Source organism: Dermacentor silvarum, chromosome 3, assembly GCF_013339745.2.
Source record: "Dermacentor silvarum isolate Dsil-2018 chromosome 3, BIME_Dsil_1.4, whole genome shotgun sequence".
Lineage (NCBI taxonomy): Eukaryota > Metazoa > Arthropoda > Arachnida > Ixodida > Ixodidae > Dermacentor > Dermacentor silvarum.
The window spans coordinates 14,142,487-14,161,689 of NC_051156.1; the positions used below are offsets into that span (position 1 = coordinate 14,142,487).

Consider the following 19,203-nt stretch of genomic DNA (forward strand, 5'->3'; position numbering starts at 1 on the left):
GCCTTGATCGAAACAACAAAACAATTATGCCCCGTAACTTAAGCTCCCTCTGCTGAAAGGCTACTGTCTGCCACCACATGGACCTCCTTCAAGACTGGAGCAACTTTAATTCAATGTGGTCTGTCGAAATAGGTGAAACCATTATGTTTTGTGTTACAGAATCTGGAGGGCCATTTTGATTGCTGAAATTTTGTGGAAGTGCTGTGCCTCGAGTTGAGCAGTAACTGCACTTGAGCATAGCTTCTCCACAATTCCTATATTATATCAACACTTTCAGGCTACTTAAGCACACCCGCTATACCACCAGATTGGTAGCATGCTTCACAGATTGGTAGTTGCTTCATTGCAACAGTTCATTGCATGGACAGTCAAGTAGAGCAACTAATGTGCAAATACACCTAACTTTGTCAGTTGTGGCCACCAATCACTTCTGACAGTTAAGGCTGCTTTTAAAATTTAGCACTTTAGTATGGAGGCGTTAGAGACTTGAGATCAAACGAACATTCATTCCAAATAGTAGGCTATTCTAGCACGTAGTTGCAGACACAGGCTACTTGAAAGTCATTTGTTGTGCTAATAGCAAGCTGGTAATTCCAAGTACAAAATGTGAATGCAAAAATGCAATGGGAAAAAGGATGTACGGTACTTGCCTATAACAGCGTTGACCCTGATAAGGCCAAGAGCCTCTTTTTGCCTATTGCTGGTGGTGTTTTCGAGAAGTGAGTGGCCCATGAGGTTCTTCTCTGTGAACACATGGTGAATCAAGGCCCTTGCAAACTTGCCTGGTCCACCATGGCAATCTGTGCCAGGATCATCTGAATGAGCACTTCTCCAACCTATGTGAAACGGCACATTTAGGTAAATATTAGTGAGGTAGTTTAACGATTTTAAGCACATTTACACAACAGCCACACTCCAAATAAGTCACAGAAATACTGCATGCTCCAGACCTAAAATGTCAACTAATGTAACTAATAAAAACAAATAAAACTAATGCCATAGCTTGTTATCCTGTTAGGATGCCATGTGCTTCAGAAAAACAAGGATTTACCCAGTACAAAATAAAATCGTAAGTAAACCAAAGCATCGAAAACTTTAATGCAAGTAGCATTTTTAGGATACTTCACATACTTTCGGGTGTCTGTCTCTAAGTATTTTCCAGCCAGTTTGTGTCACTAGGTGGTCAATGGCCTAATGGGTAGGGCTGCTATGTTGAGGGAAGTGGGTTAATAACCATCTGATGGACCTGCTTGGATCACTGGGTATGTTACTCAGAGTATGTGCCATTCTTCAATGAACCTCTTTCACGCCATCTTGGGCAACTGCTGCTTGTGTTGGCAAGCAGCAGTAGCAGCTCAAACAGTAAGATAACTGTCGACGTTAATGCGATTACCACTACACATCAGATTCACTTGCTGTGTCCCAGACCTACTCAGCTGAATGTGTACATAAGACACAAAGGCAGGGTGTGCCAACTGCTCACCTCATTAAATAAATTAATCGACTCGCAAATCAAAGGCTATGCAAAATCGCAAAGGAGACACTTAAGGCTACCAGTTTTACTAAATCTTAAGAAGAATACCTCCCGGCAATACATTCTCTTGGAAACAGTGCATTTGATCATGGTGACGCTAGACGATGAATGGCCAAAGAATTCACCTTTCGCATTCCGGCTGTGGCGTCTCCAGGCTCATTTTGATTCTGAAAACAGATGTCAGTATTAAAATGTGATGCCACAATAACTCAAAAGCAACAATCAAAACATCTACATGGACGATTAGGCCGACATAAATGGATGGATATAAATGACTGATTGAAAACATTAAAGCATGGCTGCTCTTGCCACTGGCAGTGTGAGGTGGGCAAATAAATTTTTAATTTCTCTCCAAAATTTTAAAATTATTTTTGCTCATCTACTGAACTGTTGTGACCACATCTTAAAGGTAGCTCGTTCATATAAAACAAGTGTTGCATTTTTTTACTCCCCGTCTAACTGCTGCTACTGCAGTTTGCTTACTCTCTAAGTATTCCACAGAACTGCACCACGAACAAACCATTGTTCCAAGCTTATGTCGAGGCGTCATTTAGTTCACAAGGATACGCTCCCCTTTCACTCTCTCTCCTCTTTAGAGTGTGAATTCAAAGCAAAAATAACTTATTGACATAGCTGTCTACTTCTATCTCATAAAAAGCCTTGCTAATTTTTGACATTTGTCGATAAGGCCTACATGCCACTGGAAGCACAGTGGGACGACACGGCAAATATGTCCAAGCATCTCGTTCCTTTGCTGATTTTCGAACTTAGTTAAATCAATCAGTTACTGAAGGGCCAAAGGCTGAAACTTCACACGATGACGTTATTTTGAATGTTTCATCCCTCTAAAGCAGAACATAGAATCCCACAGAATCTGCCTTTTCCGGGAATATAGAGCGCCTACGCGAAGGCGTTAGCGCGAAGTACTCGATGGCGTCGAAGGGAGATAATGGCTAAAAAAAAAAAAAGTTCACCGCGCGCCTACCGGCGGAAAACAAACCACACATAAACCGATGATTTCACAGCATTCGCTGCCATCAGCCCTTTTTTATCTCACCTATCACATAGAATCACATATACGCCCTTGCAATTCTTTATTATTATCGCGCCACAGCGTGTGTCTACCGCACGGCGTGTCAGCGGACTCTGGGCACTCGATCCTGAAGCGAACAGCGCAGCAGAATACATTCGAACGGCAAAACGCCCCGCGCATATTTTCGCCGATCCCGACACGCCATGTAGTAGATGCACGTCAATGGACGGTGTTGCGCGAACGAAATATACTTGATTACAGTACAGTTCGGATTATTTCACGTCGCATTGTTTCCACCAAAACGGCAAAGCACGAGCGCTCATTATTAAGGCTAATTTCAATCGGTGCTGGAACACCGTACCAAAAATCGTGGCGCGCACAACATGCCCTGTTTTAGCTGGCTCCACACAGCTGCTCACCAAAACGGCAGAGCACCCCCGAGCGCTCATTAATAAGGCTAATTTCAATCGGTGCTGGAACACCGTACCAAAAATCGTGGCGCGCACAACATGCCCTGCTTTAGCTGGCTCCACACAGCTGCTCACCAAAACGGCAGAGCACCCGAGCGCTCATTAATAAGGCTAATTTCAATCGGTGCTGGAACAGCGTACCAAAAATCGTGGCGCGCACAACATACCCTGTTTTAGCTGGCTCCACACAGCTGCTCACCAAAACGGCAGAGCACCGAGCGCTCATTAATAAGGCTAATTTCAATCGGTGCTGGAACACCGTACCAAAAATCGTGGCGTGCACAACATGCCCTGTTTTAGCTGGCTCCACATAGCTGCTTTACGTCGCCGCAAGCGCGCTGTGAAGTTAAATCGGGACAAAACTTCATGCTCAATATCACAAATCTAGTGCTGCACAACCAATTCTCGCAACGGAAGGATAGTACGAGTAATGAAAACGAGCACAGAGGCGCGTGGAAGACACGGACGGGCTCTGTACGCACTTTTGCTGAAAGCGTCGCAATGAACGAGCAAGTGGAATTCGAAACACTCACTCACCTTCGATTTGGCTGAGTCGGAGGCGATCATGGTGATCTTCTTCGAGGCAACGTGTAGCCCATAAAGAGCGAGCAACAGGTTGGAATATACCAAAGATGTCACAGCGAGGCAAAGGGCACAGAAAACGCAGCCAACTAATCACGCAACCCGCACACATACGCCGCACGCACAAAGTTCCGGAATGCGCCAAAGAGTCAACAGCGCAAGCGCGCATTCACACAAAAACGCGCATACAAATCCACGCTTTCATAGACATGAATTGCAATATTTATTAACAAATCTTATAATATAAAGGTATTTCTTAACAATTTATGTGATTTGCAGGAGTATGAAAGTTTTCTGCTTAGCTTCCTTGAGGAACTATTTTCTTTATCGCGGTAACGCAGTGCGCCGGCCGGTCATGTACGGAGCGCGCGGGAAATAGTGCAAAATTCAAACGTCGCAAATGTCGCGCCCTGTGTGCGCGCACAGTTTTCATCGTTTGTATTAAAAAGAAATATTTATTTTAATACGTGAAGCAACCGGCGCGAAATGAACTACGGACCAACAACGTACACAATTGTCGCTGTTCGTGCTTGTTAGTTTGACATCATGACAAACGGTAGACAGCATGCCGTCCCATTGATTAAACATTTGTACCTGTGCTTCTGCGCTATGATTTGCCACCGGCAAAGTATAACAGCGTAGATTGCGCGTGGTGGCCAAGCAGTTTCCCAGCACACTGGCCAGCACCCCGTCTCTACGTGTTACAGAAAAGACCTAGGCTTTCATGTAAAATATGGACACCACGTCGCAGAGATCACCCAAACTTGTTTCATTCTATTGTGCGCTAAGGGCTACCAACTAAACTAAACGCACTCTTTAAAAACATATTTGTTCATTATGCTTACATACTACTTTTCCCACCATCTTGCCCATATTGAACATGGAGGCAATTCCGTTTTCTGACACAGACAGGGCACTGGCCACTTACAATAGAAGCCGATGGGAATGCAGGAGGTGCCCAATCATCGGTCATTGGTCACTGCTTGTTGAGACGTTTGTCTTGTGCTCCAATTTTGTGTCTATATATATATATATATATATATATATATATATATATACAGGGTGGTCATCTTTAAGTTTTACGGAATTTTTAGAAATCGCCTGTGGCAGGTAGCATAATTCTTATCATTGAGCTGGGTTAAGCGATGAGGCGGACATTAGTAGCACGCGCAATCCAAACATAGCTTCAACTAATTAACAAGAAATCACTAATTAACTTCTTATTTTATTACTTTACGACACATATTGCGATTTACGAATTTGAGCCGGTGAGCTTGTCAGGCGTATCCACTTGGAATGAATTTCCAGAATGACACCAATTTGGAGATATGCGCCATCAAACTCGCCGTAAAAATGCACTGTTGTTACTCTTACTTTGTTACCAAAATGCTGTTTTATACATCAAAGCACAAAAGTAACTAAAACGCCCATGTATTTCGTCCCACACTTTGGGCAATAATATCTCAAAACTGGTATTATCCTGGAAATTCATTTTAGGTGGATGCGTCTTGCAAACTCACCGGCTACAATTCATGTATTGCAATATGTGTCGTAAAATAATTAACTAAGAAGTTCATTAGTCATTTTTTGTTAATTATTAGAATATTAGTTTCAATTTCTTGTGTTACTAATGTCCGTTTCTTCGAATAACCAAGCTAAGCGATAAGATTTATAGTACCTGCTACAAGCGATTTTTAAAAATTTTGGTAACTTTCTTGCACCGACACTTAAATATATGCAAATTAAACGTAGCTGGACAGAACCAAAGTAATGTTTTTTGCCGTCGCTTACAGATACTCAATTTTTTGCATTAGATAAATATTTAGATAATCATTTTAAATAATAATTATTATTCAATTAATAATAAATAATTAGCTTCTCGGATATTATATTTAGATGAAAAGTGTCAATCAGAAAATTATAGAGCAACAGGAAAAACTCCCGATACAGCTTTCTGTTGCCCAATACGTGGTACATAAAAGTGTTTTCCGAGCGTGAAAGAAGCCCGCGGATACACGCATAGTGCCTAGAGCGGCTAGTTTTGCGGCAATTTTGCGTGTATTCGCGGGCTTCTTTCACGCTCGGAAAAAAAAGAAAAAGAAAAAAATCACTTTTATGTTGCACGTATTGAACAATAGAAAGCTGTATCGGAAGTTTTTAGTGGCAGGAGCGTCGAGTGCCATTTGTTCTTCGGACAGTACTTCCGGTTCACCTCCTGAGATGATCAGGAGGTGAAAATAAATCGAAAAAAAATACGGTACAAAATTCACGAATTTCATTATATATATGATATCAGAGCACAAGTTTAGCTATAAGTTGAGTTACTGAAGTGTCTGGAATAATTAGAATGAATTAGCTGAGATGACCGGGGACGCAATCCAAGTAAATCAGAAAAAAAGAAAAAAAATGGTTCAGTTCAGAATTCATGACTTTCATTATAGATATGATATCAAAGCATAAGTTTTGTGGCAAGCTGACTTGCTGAAGTGTCTGGGATAATTATAACTAATTAGCTGAGACGAGATTAAAAATAAATTGGGAAAAAATAAAAAAGTACTACAGTGCAAAATCCATCGGTTTCTTTAGAGACATGATATCAAAGCACAAGCTTAGTTCAAGTTGAGTTGCTGAAGTGTGTGGAATAATTATAATTCATCAGGAATCAATTATTACTGCTAACCAAAGCAGAGAACACCAACGCCGGGATGCGAGTGCCAAAAAGAAACACCTAAGTCAAAGTTTAAAGTTGCCTACTCTTTTAAGCATGAAATGCTTTTAACTCCCGTTGTCGGCGATCTTCAAGTGACCTTGAGCCAAAAGTCAAAGCTCTTATCCGGGCACTCAAAACGAGAACATGCCGGCAAGTTGAAAATGAAATTTAGTCACCCGTAGGCATGAGTACAACTGTGGTATGGACGTAGAGTGCAATATAACGTACCGTACATGCAATACATTGTACTCGATATAAACAAAACATATGAGCAAACAAAATAGTAAATGGTGTCTGCTTGGCACTGGCTTTGCCACTCATCAAAAACCACTATGACAAGTTGCGAGAACAAAACGAGATCATCCGAGCAACCAAACTTGAAAAAATGCAGTCTCTGGCACAAACCCTTTACTAAACATGCTAGTTACTCTCCAAACAAATTACAAAAAAATATTGCTTGCGAGTTCTTCCAAATGTTTCTTGACAAGCTGTAACTTCTATTTCGCTGAAGTTTTATTTGTCATTTCCAATAGCGACGTTCAAAAGGCAGATAGATACAGGGGCAGCTAAAGTGGGCCCATCCTGGAGGCAGTGCAGAAAAGGTCCAAGCTCAATGTCACATATCCCCTGTGGGCACGGAGACCTGTAACGCTTCTTTGAACTGCCCCTGTCATACGTGGGACCCAAAGAGACAAAATCAACAGCTCTTCCTCTGTCGATAAAGTGGAGTTTCTTATAAAAATGAGTATTGATATGGTGTTGGCATATTGTTGAGGAATTGTTGACACAATATCCTTTCAATAATGCCTCAATAGTTATTGAACGTACACAACAATACCTCAACAATAAAGTTGTTGAGCGCTTCACAACGGTAAAGTCATTGACTAATTGTTGTTGACATATTGTTGAATAATGTTGAGTATTATTGAGAATTGTTGAGCAATATTGACATTGAATATATATCTGAAAGCAAAGCTTGTCGTCGTAAGCATCTTACGTAAGCAAAGGCATATCTTACGTAAGCAAAGCTTGTCGTCCGATTCTAGTAAGCGAAGCTTGTCGTCCGATTCTAGCATGCTGATTCTAGCGTGACGGCTTCCGAAGCCCAGGCGAAACGTCAGCGAAGAGCCGCCGACCCTGAATTTAGGGCAAACGAAGCGGAACGCCAGCGGCAGCGTCGTCTTGCCACAAGCTCTCCCAGTTAGGACTCGGGAGATAGGCCTTTGGTTCGAGTAATGTGACACTCTATATATTTAGTGGTGGTTAAGTGAACAATAAAACAATATATGTGTGTAAAACACATACACGCCTATGCATGTGTGTTTCCGACATATATTCAATGTCAATATTGCTCAACAATTCTCAATAGTATTCAACATTATTCAACAATATGTCAACAACAATTAGTCAATGACTTTACTGTTGTGAAGCGCTCAACAAATTTATTGTTGAGGTATTGTTGTGTACGCTCAATAACTATTGAGACATTATTGAAAGGATATTGTGTCAACAATTCCTCAACAATATGCCAACAACATTTCAACAGTCATTTTTATAAGGGATAATATGATACATTGTATTTATATTGGATTATTCGGAGGCAAATCATGCCCCTCAGGATATGTGCGGAAGCCATGACGTAATGTGGTAACATCATTATTATCGAGACGTTTAAAATGCAGGTCCCATATTAACATATATCTCTTACGCTAGAGCTGTTCTTAAAACAAATTCCACCAAATCCTGGTGTTCGACAAATCATTAGCGAAGGCTTCCAGCCAATGGTAATGAGCTTTTACGAACAAAGAGCCTTGCGAATGCGGCCCCAGCCTACTTCCTTAGCCGTGTAACAATAGTTATTTTTTTTCAGACAATTATTTCTGCACACACCCGACTTCTGTCCCTTTTATTTGCGCTACACTTACGTATGCCTCCACCGTAAAATGTCCCGATTTGACTAAAGCGGGAACTGTGGCTAGCGCTCCGTGTTTCTTATTTCTGCTGTCGTCCCTTGTATAATGCGCCGTGATTTACCTAACGTACTGGCTTGGTTTTAATTTTGGCGCCGAGCACTCTTTGCAGCACACCAGGTACTTTGCCTTACGCAGGCTCCTGCCTCACATCCTTTCCTGCCTCTCCAATAGAGGAAAGGCATGTCGTGTGAGGACATCAATACTCGGTCTCCCAGCACAACAGCCCGATGTCCTAACAGACCCCAATTGCCCTCATACTCGCTAGTGCTAACGCCAACGAGCTTTTTGAGATGATTGCCGTGTGTCTAGTGTCGCATAGCGCGTGTGAAGCCACGTGCGTGTGTGTTAGTTTACATTACAGCCTCATACGCAACAATGAAACGTGCGAATAAGAGTCAACATTACCCCTCTATTTCGCACGCGTTACGTCGCACAGAAGCAGGTTGCTTATAAAAGCGAGAGTAGGCCAGTGTTTCTCTTTCGCCTTCGCAGCCAGCGCTTCAAGACGCTGTATTTTACTGGACCACCTTTGGGATCGGCCCATACTGACCATACCTTTCCTGGTAGTAGCTAGCTAGCGCAGCTTAAACCCCGTGCGACATTGTACCACTTTCGGGATACATCCCGGTCTCAACGGAACAGGACTGTAACGATGCTTGACCGGAGTATAACCAACCCGTCATCATCCCGTCGCCGCCTTACTGCGGCCGTCACATTCCCTTGCGTCACGCACACAATTGCTCGCCTTACAGGAACACTTCGGTCCACCATGGGATAAGGCATTGCAGTTCGCAAAACATGAATTCCTACAGTGCGTGGGAACTGCGTAAGTTCGGGACGTAATGTTTGCCTACAAGTTTCACATGTTCTTGACCTTAGAGTGCATGAAGTGATGAAACCTGCCACATGATTTTGTATATTACCTTATAACCAATAGCAGGCAGTTAGAACGAAGCCGACAGATAATGAAGCCAATTAGGGAAAGCATCTTGGTAGTTATATGAGTTTTATTTCAATTGTAGCGCTCATAATGTACAGAAATACCAAAGTGGACGAGTCACCTTGCCGCCGGTAGGAGCCGAACCCACAACCAACACATTGTGCGTGCATTGAACCACTATCTTGGTAGATTGCTTCTGAGCGCTACAGAACACTCATATATGAACATACGCAGTTACACACACAAACACCCCCAGAAAGCACGCCCTCCTACTTTTTCAAACCAGCGCGAAGCACAAATGTGACAAAGTGTGTGTATCCAGGTAAAACACGGTGAATACGGGAGATGAAAATTCAAGACGATGGGCAACACGAGAACAACGTTTCGACAAGTGGACTTGTGTTTTTCAACGTGACATATAGCCCCCTCCCGTCGCCCAGGCCCGTTCCACGAAAAGAGGAACCTACATTGACGCGTAAATCGGATAACACAAGGCGCTGCCTCAAATTCCTCCACCGACTAGCAGTAGCGCATTATCTTTCTTTTCAATTCTACACCCTCCGCGCTAACGCACTCTCGCTCGTTACCTCACTCACCCGCCTTACCTTATCTCTTCCTCTAGAAGAACCATACCTGTATATACTGTGCCGAGGAGAGCATATGTCGCCTTGAAAAAGACAAGTCCACTTGTCGAAATGTTGGCTCCTGCTCTTACCTTGTTCTCGTGTTGCTAAAATTTTGTGTATGTGTGGGAGGGAGGGGGGGGAGGGCGTTCTTCGGAGGGTTTGTGTTTTAGTGCGTGCGTACGTGTGAATTATGTTCTTTTTCGCCCAGAAGTAACAGACAAGGATGAATTACTTACTAGCCGAACTACCATCTCTAGGTTGCACTACCAATTATGCTACGCCGGCGACTGCTCCGAGAGACCGAGCCACCACCCTCGGATCACATTCGCACGCTTTCCCTCGCACCCATAACATACAGCGCGTGGCCACGATGTTATCGCACTTGGACTTCATACGTAACGTCAACGCGACGCCGACGACGACGGGAATGTGCCTGGAAGTGTCCATAGAATTGCTATCGCAATAAAACTATAAATAACTACCGTATGCTTTCCTTGGCTTCAATGTCTGTCGTTCATATAGTTGTGACTATACAAAAGTTTCTTCACATTAGCCCTTCTTCTCGTTCACTGCGGAGGGGTGGTCTCGACTCCGGCAGGTTTGATGTCTTCTAATAACATACGAGGGTTTATTGGTCAGCTACTTGCTGCGAAATTTCACGCACTACATGGCGCTACCGGTCAAAAGGGTGTTGCACATCTGCCGCCATGACCTCAGGGACGCTGGCTAACACTTCCCGCGTTAGATCTTGTACACATTTAAAAACACGGAATAACTTGGACATTGGAACAACCGCCGCTGTTGCAAAATTTATAGTGCACCGCATGCGTCATGCGGAGGTTGTGGGTTCGGCTCCCTCCGCAGCAAGCGATTTTTAATGCGAATTGCAGTCTTGGCATACTTAGGCCAGGGGCGCAATCTTCGTTCGAAAACAAAACGTTCGGTTTCGCCTCACACAATTGGCCAGAAGCCAGCTGTCGTTATAAGCGGCGCGCGGGACGAGATTTTCTGGTAACGTGAAAAGAATGAAACGCTCCTGTCAATGAGTTTCAAATCGAGCGGGTCGTTTTCTAGGGGCAAAAAGTTATACGGTAATTCCATCCGGTACGAGCGGACGGAGACCTAACGACAATGTTGGCTAGGATTGGATCCTACCATACCCACTGGGATATTGAGCGGAAATTTTTCTTCGGAGTGCTACGTCTGTATCTAATTCAACCCAATGTGGCGCACATAAAAAAAAATGCGCTCTCCTTTTCGCTAAGTTTTTCCGTCACCTGTGCCATACCCTTACAAAAAAAATTGTTGAAAAGTTGTTGAAAAGTCATTGGTCAATGTCAACAAATAGCATTGAAAGCACATTGAGGCTTTGTTGAAAGATTTTGAGGAAATTGTTGACAGGTGTTGAAAATTGGCCCGCGACATTTTGTTGAAACATCATTGGGTCGTTTCAATTTGAGAAGTCATTGATGGATTGTTGAAATCATGTTGAATTCCAATATTGAAAACCCATTGAAGAACTGTTGAAGATGTGTTGAATGTCAATATTGAAAACCTGTTGAAACATTGTTGAAATATGTTGAATGCCAATATTGAAACCTTATTGACATAATGTTGGAACTGTGTTGAATGTCAATATTGAAACCCCATTGAAATATTATTGGAGCAGTATTGAACATTGATATTGAAACCCCATTGAGATATTATTGAAGCATTGTTGAACATCAATATTGAAACCCCATTGAAGTACTATTGGATGAGCGTTAAACGTCAATATTGCTTGATGGAGGCAAAAGTTGCTACATATCAGAAACAGGACACAAGAGGAAGAACACAGACAACACACACGTTAAGCACCAAACATGTGTGTTGTCTGTGTTCTTCCTCTTGTGTCCTGTTTCTGATGCATTACGTCTTTTGCCTCCATTATATTATCCCAACAAGCAATGTTAGTCAATAATGCAACACCATTTAAATATTATTGGAGCAGTGTTGAACGTCACTATTGAAATCACTTGAGAGCCCACTGAAATATGCTGTTTGGTGAATAGTGTAGAAAACTGCACTAGGCTTTTCTTTAAATACCGCTGAGCTACGTTGAGTCCCATGGCATTACCACTGATGCCATCCATATTGATGTGGTCCTTGCATACTAGAGGACAGGGGCAAACTTAAATTCAGGCATTTCTGTATTGAAGACCTGGGTCACCCAGGGATCAAAACCACTTTTAGATATAGCCTGTTATAAAACATATTATAGAGCTGCTAGCAGAACCATTAAGCCCATATTTTAATTGACTTAACACACAAAATCAATACTCCTTCACAAAATCAGCAGCTCAAAAAGCATTTTTTTTCTAGATGAATTGTTTATTGAAGCCAAACATTTGTTAACTGTACAGCCATGTGTGCCTTGCGATCAAAAAATTCCTAACGCAATCTACAAACTGCCAGCAGCTTGATAAAATAACGAAATTGAATACTGAGAGATGTAAAGTTTGTGTGGCCCTAAAGTAAAACATTTCTCAAAATTGTAATACATAGAAAATATTATACAAGCATTACAGTAAATACCATTTAAAATGAACTTGATTTCTATATTTGGTAGCCAGTAACTTAATAATCACGGCACAATCTGCATGAGCCCACTGAGACTCTTATTTATGGGTTAAATGGTGTGCCCATTTTACTAAACGTTATCTACCTCTGAAACGACATGATAATTACAATAAATTGTGCCATGGCAGCAGTTTATTGTACTGCATTGCTTGTTGCACGATCCACTTGCGTTTTCCGCCACGATTACTAACGTTCCTGGACAGGTCATTACATACCAAGCGATTTATTCACTTTGACTAAAGATTTATATCTGATAGACCGTGGCCATTAGTTACCTGCTGGAAGACTTAAATGGAACTGGCATGAGGAAATTTTTTTAAAACTTTTGAGTGCCGCAGAAAAGTTAGAATGAAAGAATTTGCAAGAAATCAGATTTCATGCGTACATGAAAGAAAGCACATCGCTGCCTTGCCCAAGAACTGTTGTTGCACTCTGAATTTAAGAAAACTTTAACACTTAATTCTTACTGTTTTGAAATAGTAAAACAAACCATTACTACAAACATATGTTAATATGTAGTTTTTCTTAAACAGAACCACTCTGACAATAGCACACATTCCGCTTTCTGGTGTATGTATGAAACCTAATTTTCTGTAAAATTTCTCACTGTACCTACTTTTACTTTATCAAACAAACTTCAAATGGTGTGCCGTCATGGAACAGTCTTGGCATGAAATGACCCGAGATACCTATGAAATAAAATAGTCAAGAAACACTAGCTTTTGTAGAAATATATTAAACATTTACGTAAAAATGTACTAAAATACAAAGCGCAACACTTGTGCAATTAATTATTGATCACAACACAGTACTTGTGTCCGAACCATCCAACCTGGGCTTTTCAGGTGACTATAAACATCATAATAATAAAAAAAATGTTCAGGGCTGCAAGTGCACAACACTTGAACTGTCCACAGACTTGAGCTCTTCTGGACACTTCAGATCCCTTGCGAGAAGTGAGGCCAGAGTGTTCTTAATGTAGGTCATGTTTGTCCCAGGAAACATGTGACAGGTAAAGCCTGTAAAAAAAGGGAAAACAGCATGACGTTAAAGATCAATGTTCCACATGCAAAAGTGCGACATACAGTACGCCCTGTTATAATGAAACTGTTTCATTTGTTTTGTTTATTCCAAGTTTTCACGAGTTCAATTCTAGAGAATGACCCGCTTTCAAAGTGGAGTGGCACCGAAGGACTCCACTTAGTACAATATGCAGAAGGCAAACAGGAAAAGCCCACTGTGGCAGAATAACTTCATGAATATCATTGCTGTGAAAATTTGAACGTTGCTTGCTTAGGAACAAAATGGTGGAAAAAAGACTTCATACTGTTGGTGAAAAAACTTAAAGGTAGACTATTCGCAACTAAAATTAGTTCTCTCAACAATCATAATCAAAATGTGCCGCACTTTATTGCACTTTTCCTTGCAGGAGTTGCTCCAAATACGGTTATGCGGCCAGAATTGAGTGTGGTATATCTGAATTTGTTTTACAAGCTCATATGCTACTGGAGTGCACTTCTCGCATCGTGATGACCATTCTTATGCCTCTCTACTGAAAAAAAAATACTGCTTATAACGAGGATTTACTGCAGTTGCACGCCGACCTGGTTACACTAACACAAATAAATGCGAAGAAGAAATACGAAGAAATGCTCAGTCTTACAAGAGAAATATGCAAGTGGACTGGCTCTGCTAATCCTTTGAGGGTCACTGCCATGCATGTAGAGTGGTGGAAACAAATCGTGTGGTCACGACCATAAATATCAGGCGACGAAAGAACATATAAATAAGCATACCTTTTAAGAATGAAGTGTCCTCAAGCATCACATTACAGATTCTGTACCCTTCTGCGACTTCTACAAAAATCCTGATTGTGCTGTTGCCCCTTGGCTTCTTCCAAAACTGATCTTTCTCTTTATCATATGGTGCCCATCACTGCAGTAGTTTGGGAGTATTCACCTAGTTTAATGTTTTGTGAGTGTCATTACATTTAAAAAATGTGATTATGCTAGTTTGCCCTGCATGCTACAAAACAAAACAGCGGACACTAAAACAGCGGACACTACAAACAAAACAGCGGACACTAAGAAACCTTTGTCACTTTGAGACCTAAAAAGTTATTTACCCATTTTTTTTCTTGAAAGGTCACTCTGAAGAACAATCCAGAATAAAAATATAACGCTTAAATTGGGGGACGTTTGCCAGAAAATATGTGATCCTCAAAGGGTTAAACATGAACACCTACAAAGCTCATTCAATCTTTGATAAATCTAAACCCATAGTACTTGAGCACTGGTTTATAATAACGCTGAAAACAAGCAAGTGCGTCCTTGAATTAAGAAAGCAGGAGACATTTCTAACAATTTCAGAGTGGAAGCTGTGGACATGCCTCATGTTCTGTAAGAAGCTTTATGTAGTAGCTGCCAAGGGCCAATTGAGTACTGATCATTTTATGGGAACGTGAGGAAAAGTCAAATAAATACCTTTGTTTTTTCCACATCCTAGAATACAATATGATAAATTGGATCTTAATTGGTTGAGTGCCTAGAATGAATGGACATTGCTAAACATAGCAATGTTGACAACGAATTTGGCAACTGTTCCTATTGTTGCTTTCATCGAAACAACCAAACAATTATGCCCCGTAACTTAAGCTCATTCTGCTTAAAGGCTACTGTCTGCCACCACATGGACCTCCTTCAAGACAGGCGCCACTTTAATTCAATGTGGTCTGTTGAAATAGGTGAAACCACTATGTTTTGCGTTACAGAATCTGGAGGGCCATTTTGATTGCTGAAATTTGGTAGAAGTGCTGTCCCTCGAGTTGAGCAGTAACTGCACTTGAGCATAGCTTCTCCACAATTCCTATAACAACACTTTCAGGCTACTGAAGCACACCCGCTATAGCACCAGATTGGTAGCAAGCTTCACAGATTGGTACTACAGATTGGTAGTTGCTTCATTGCAACTGTTCATTGCAATGAGAGTCAAGTAGTGCAACTAATGCGCAAATACACCTAACTTTGTCAGTTGGAGCCACCAATCACTTCTGGCAGTTAAGGCTGCTTTTAAAATTTAGCACTTTAGTATGGAGGCGTTAGAGACTTGAGATCAAATGAACATTCATTCCAAATAGTAGGCTATTGTAGCACGTAGTTGCAGACACAGGCTACTTGAAAGTCATTTGTTGTGCTAATAGCAAGCTGGTAATTCCAAGTACAAAATGTGAAGGCAAAAACGCAATGGGTAAAATGATGTACGGTACTTGCCTATAACAGCGCTGACCCTGATAAGGCCAAGAGCCTCTTTTTGCCTATTGGTGGTGGTGTTTCCGAGAAATGTGTGGCCCATGAGGTTCTCTGTGAACACATGGTGAATCAAGGCCCTTGCAAACTTGCCTGGTCCACCATGGCAAGCTGCACCAGGATCATCTAAATGAGCACTTCTCCAACCTATGTCAAACGGCACGTTTAGGTAAATAATATTAGTGAGGTAGTTTAAGGATTTTAAGCACATTTACACAACAGCCACACTCCGAATAAATCACAGAAATACTGCCTGCTCCATACATAAAATGTCAACTAATGTCACTAATAAAAACAACTAAAGCTAATGTCATAGCTTGTTATGCTGTTAGGATGCCATGTGCTTCAGAAAAACAAGGATTCACCCAGTACAATATAAAATAGTAAGTAAACCAAAGCATTGAAAACTTTAATGCAAGTAGCATTTTTAGGATACTTCACATACTTTCGGGTGTCTGTCTAACTATTTTCCAGCCAGTTTGTGTCACTAGGTGGTCAATGGCCTAATGGGTAGGGCTGCTATGTTGAGGGAAGTGGGTTAATAACCATCTGATGGACCTGCTTGGATCTCTGGGTATGTTACTCAGAGTATGTGCCATTCTTCAATGAACCTCTTTCACGCCATCGTGGGCAACTGCTGCTTGTGTTGGCAAGCAGCAGTAGCAGCTCAAACAGTAAGATAACTGTCGACGTTAATGCGATTACCACTACACATCAGATTCGCTTGCTGTGTCCCAGACCTACTCAGCTGAATGTGTACATAAGACACAAAGGCAGGGTGTGCCAACTGCCCACCTCATCAAATAAATGAATCGACTCGCAAATCAAACGCTATGCAAAATCGCAAAGGAGACACTTAATGCTACCATTTTTGCTAAATCTTAAGGAGAATATCTCCCAGCAATACATTCTCCTGGCAACAGTGCATTTGATCATGGTGACGCTAGATGATGAATGGCCAAAGAATTCACCTTTTGCATTCCGGCTGTGGCATCTCCAGGCTCATTTTGATTCTGAAAACAGATGTCAGTATTAAAATGTGACGCCACGATAACTCAAAAGCAACAATCAAAACATCTACATGGACGATTAGGCCGACATAAATGGATGGATATAAATGACTGATTGAAAACATTAAAGCATGGCTGCTCTTGCCACTGGCTGTGTGAGGTGGGAAAATAATTTATTTTTAATTTCTCTCCAAAATTTTAAAATTATTTTTGCTCATCTACTGCATGAACCGTTGCGGCCACATCTTAAAGGTAGCTCGTTCATATAAAACCAGTGTTGCATTTTTTACTCCCCGTCTAACTGCTGCTACTGCAGTTTGCTTACTCTCTAAGTATTCCACAGAACTGCTCCACCAACAAACCACTGTTCCAAGCTTATGGGAAAGCGTCATTTAGATCACAAGGATACGCTCCCCTTTAACTCTCTCTCCTCTTTAGTGTGTGAATTCGAAGCAAAAATAACTTATTGACATAGCTGTCTGCTTCTATCTCATAAAAAGCCTTGATAATTTTTGACATTTGTCGATAACGCTTACATGCCACTGGGAGCACAGTGGGACGAAACGGCAAATATGCCCAAGCATCTCGTTCCTTTACTGATTTTCGAACTTAGTTATATCAATCAGTTACTGAAGGGCCAAAGGCTAAAACTTCACACGATGACATTATTTTGAATGTTTCATCCCACTAAAGCAGAACATAGCATCCCACAGAATCTGCCTTTTCCGTGAATATAGAGCGCCTACGCGAAGGCGTTAGCGCGAAGTACTCGATGGCGCCGAAGGCAGATAATGGTTAAAAAAAAGTTCACCCCGCGCGTACCGGTGGAAAACAAACCACACATAACCTGATGATTTCACAGCATTCACTGGCATCAGCCCTTTTTTATCTCACCTATCACATAGAATCACATATACGCCATTGCAATTCTTTATTATTATCGCGCCACAGCGCGTGTCTACCGCACGGCGTGTCAGCGGACTCTGGGCACTCGATTCTCAAGCGAACAGCGCAGTAGAATACATTAGAACGGCAAAACGCCCCGCGCATATTTTCGCCGATCCCGACACGCCATGTAGTAGATGCACGTCAATGGACGGCGTTGCGAGAACGAAATATACTTGATTACAGTACAGTTCGGATTATTTCACGTCGCATTGTTTCCACGAAAACGGAAAAGCACCGAGCGCTCATTATTAAGGCTAATTTCAATCGGTGCTGGAACACCGTACCAAACATCGTGGCGCGCACAACATTCCCTGTTTTAGCTGGCTCCACATAGCTGCCCACCAAAACTCAGAGCACCCCCCTCCCCCCGAGCGCTCATTAATAAGGCTAATTTCAATCGGTGCTGGAACACCGCACCAAAAATCGTGGCGCGCACAACCACGGCCGGGCTCGACTGGCGCGCGCGTTCGCAAGAAGCGAGCGCGCGCGCCAGTCGAGCCCGGCCGTGACACAACATGCCCTGTTTTAGCTGGCTCCACATAGCTGCTTTACGTCGGCAAGCGCGCTGTGAAGTTATATCAGGACAAAACTTCATGCTCAATATCACAAATCTAGTGCTGCACAACCAATTCTCGCAACGGAAGGATAGTACTAGTAATGAAAACGAGCACAGAGGCGCGTTGAAGACACGCACGGGCTCTGTACGCACTTTTTCTGATAGCGTCGCAATAAACGAGCAAGTGGAATTCGAAACACTCACTCACCTTCGATGTGGCTGAGTCGGAGGCGATCATGGTGATCTTTGAGGCAACGTGTAGCCCGTAAAGACCGAGCAATAAGTTGTAATATACCAAAGATGTCACAGCGAGGCAAAGGGCACAGAAAACGAAGCAAACTCATCACGCAACCCGCACACATACCGCCGCACGCACAAAGTTCCGGAATCCGCCAAAGAGTCAACAGCGCAAGCGCGCATTCAAACAAAAATGCGCATACAAATCCACGCTCTCACAGATATGAATTGCCATATTTATTAACAAATCTTGTAATATAATGGTATTTCTTAACAATTTCTGTGGTTTTCAAGAGTGTGAAAATTTTCTGCTTAGCTTCCTCCAGGAACTATTTTCTTTGTCGCGGTAACGCAGTGCGCCGGCCGGTCACGAACGGAGCGCGCGGGAAATAGTGCAAAATTCAAACATCGCAAAGGTCGCGCCCTGTGTGCGCGCACAGTTTTAATCGTTATGTATTAAAAGAAATATTTATTTTAATACGTGAAGCAACCGGACCAGCAACGTACACAATTGTCGCTGTTCGTGCTTGTTAGTTTGACATCATGACGAACGGTAGACAGCATGCCGTCCCATTTATTAAACATTTGTACCTGTGCTTCTGCGCTACGATTTGCTACCGGCAAAGTATAACAGCGTAGATTGCGCGTGGTGGCCAAGCA

At 42.2% G+C, this 19,203-nt stretch overlaps 1 long non-coding RNA gene across 1 annotated transcript; it reads right to left on the reverse strand.

Annotated features, from left to right (window-relative positions):
- Positions 1 to 567: 567 nt before the first annotated feature.
- LOC125944464 (uncharacterized) lies at positions 568 to 18,635 on the reverse strand. Its single transcript, XR_007466215.1, has 3 exons — positions 18,515 to 18,635; positions 1,660 to 1,701; positions 568 to 836 (listed from the first exon to the last, which is right to left on the reverse strand). It is a non-coding gene; the product is annotated as an uncharacterized LOC125944464 (long non-coding RNA).
- Between the last annotated feature and the right edge of the window lie 568 nt (positions 18,636 to 19,203).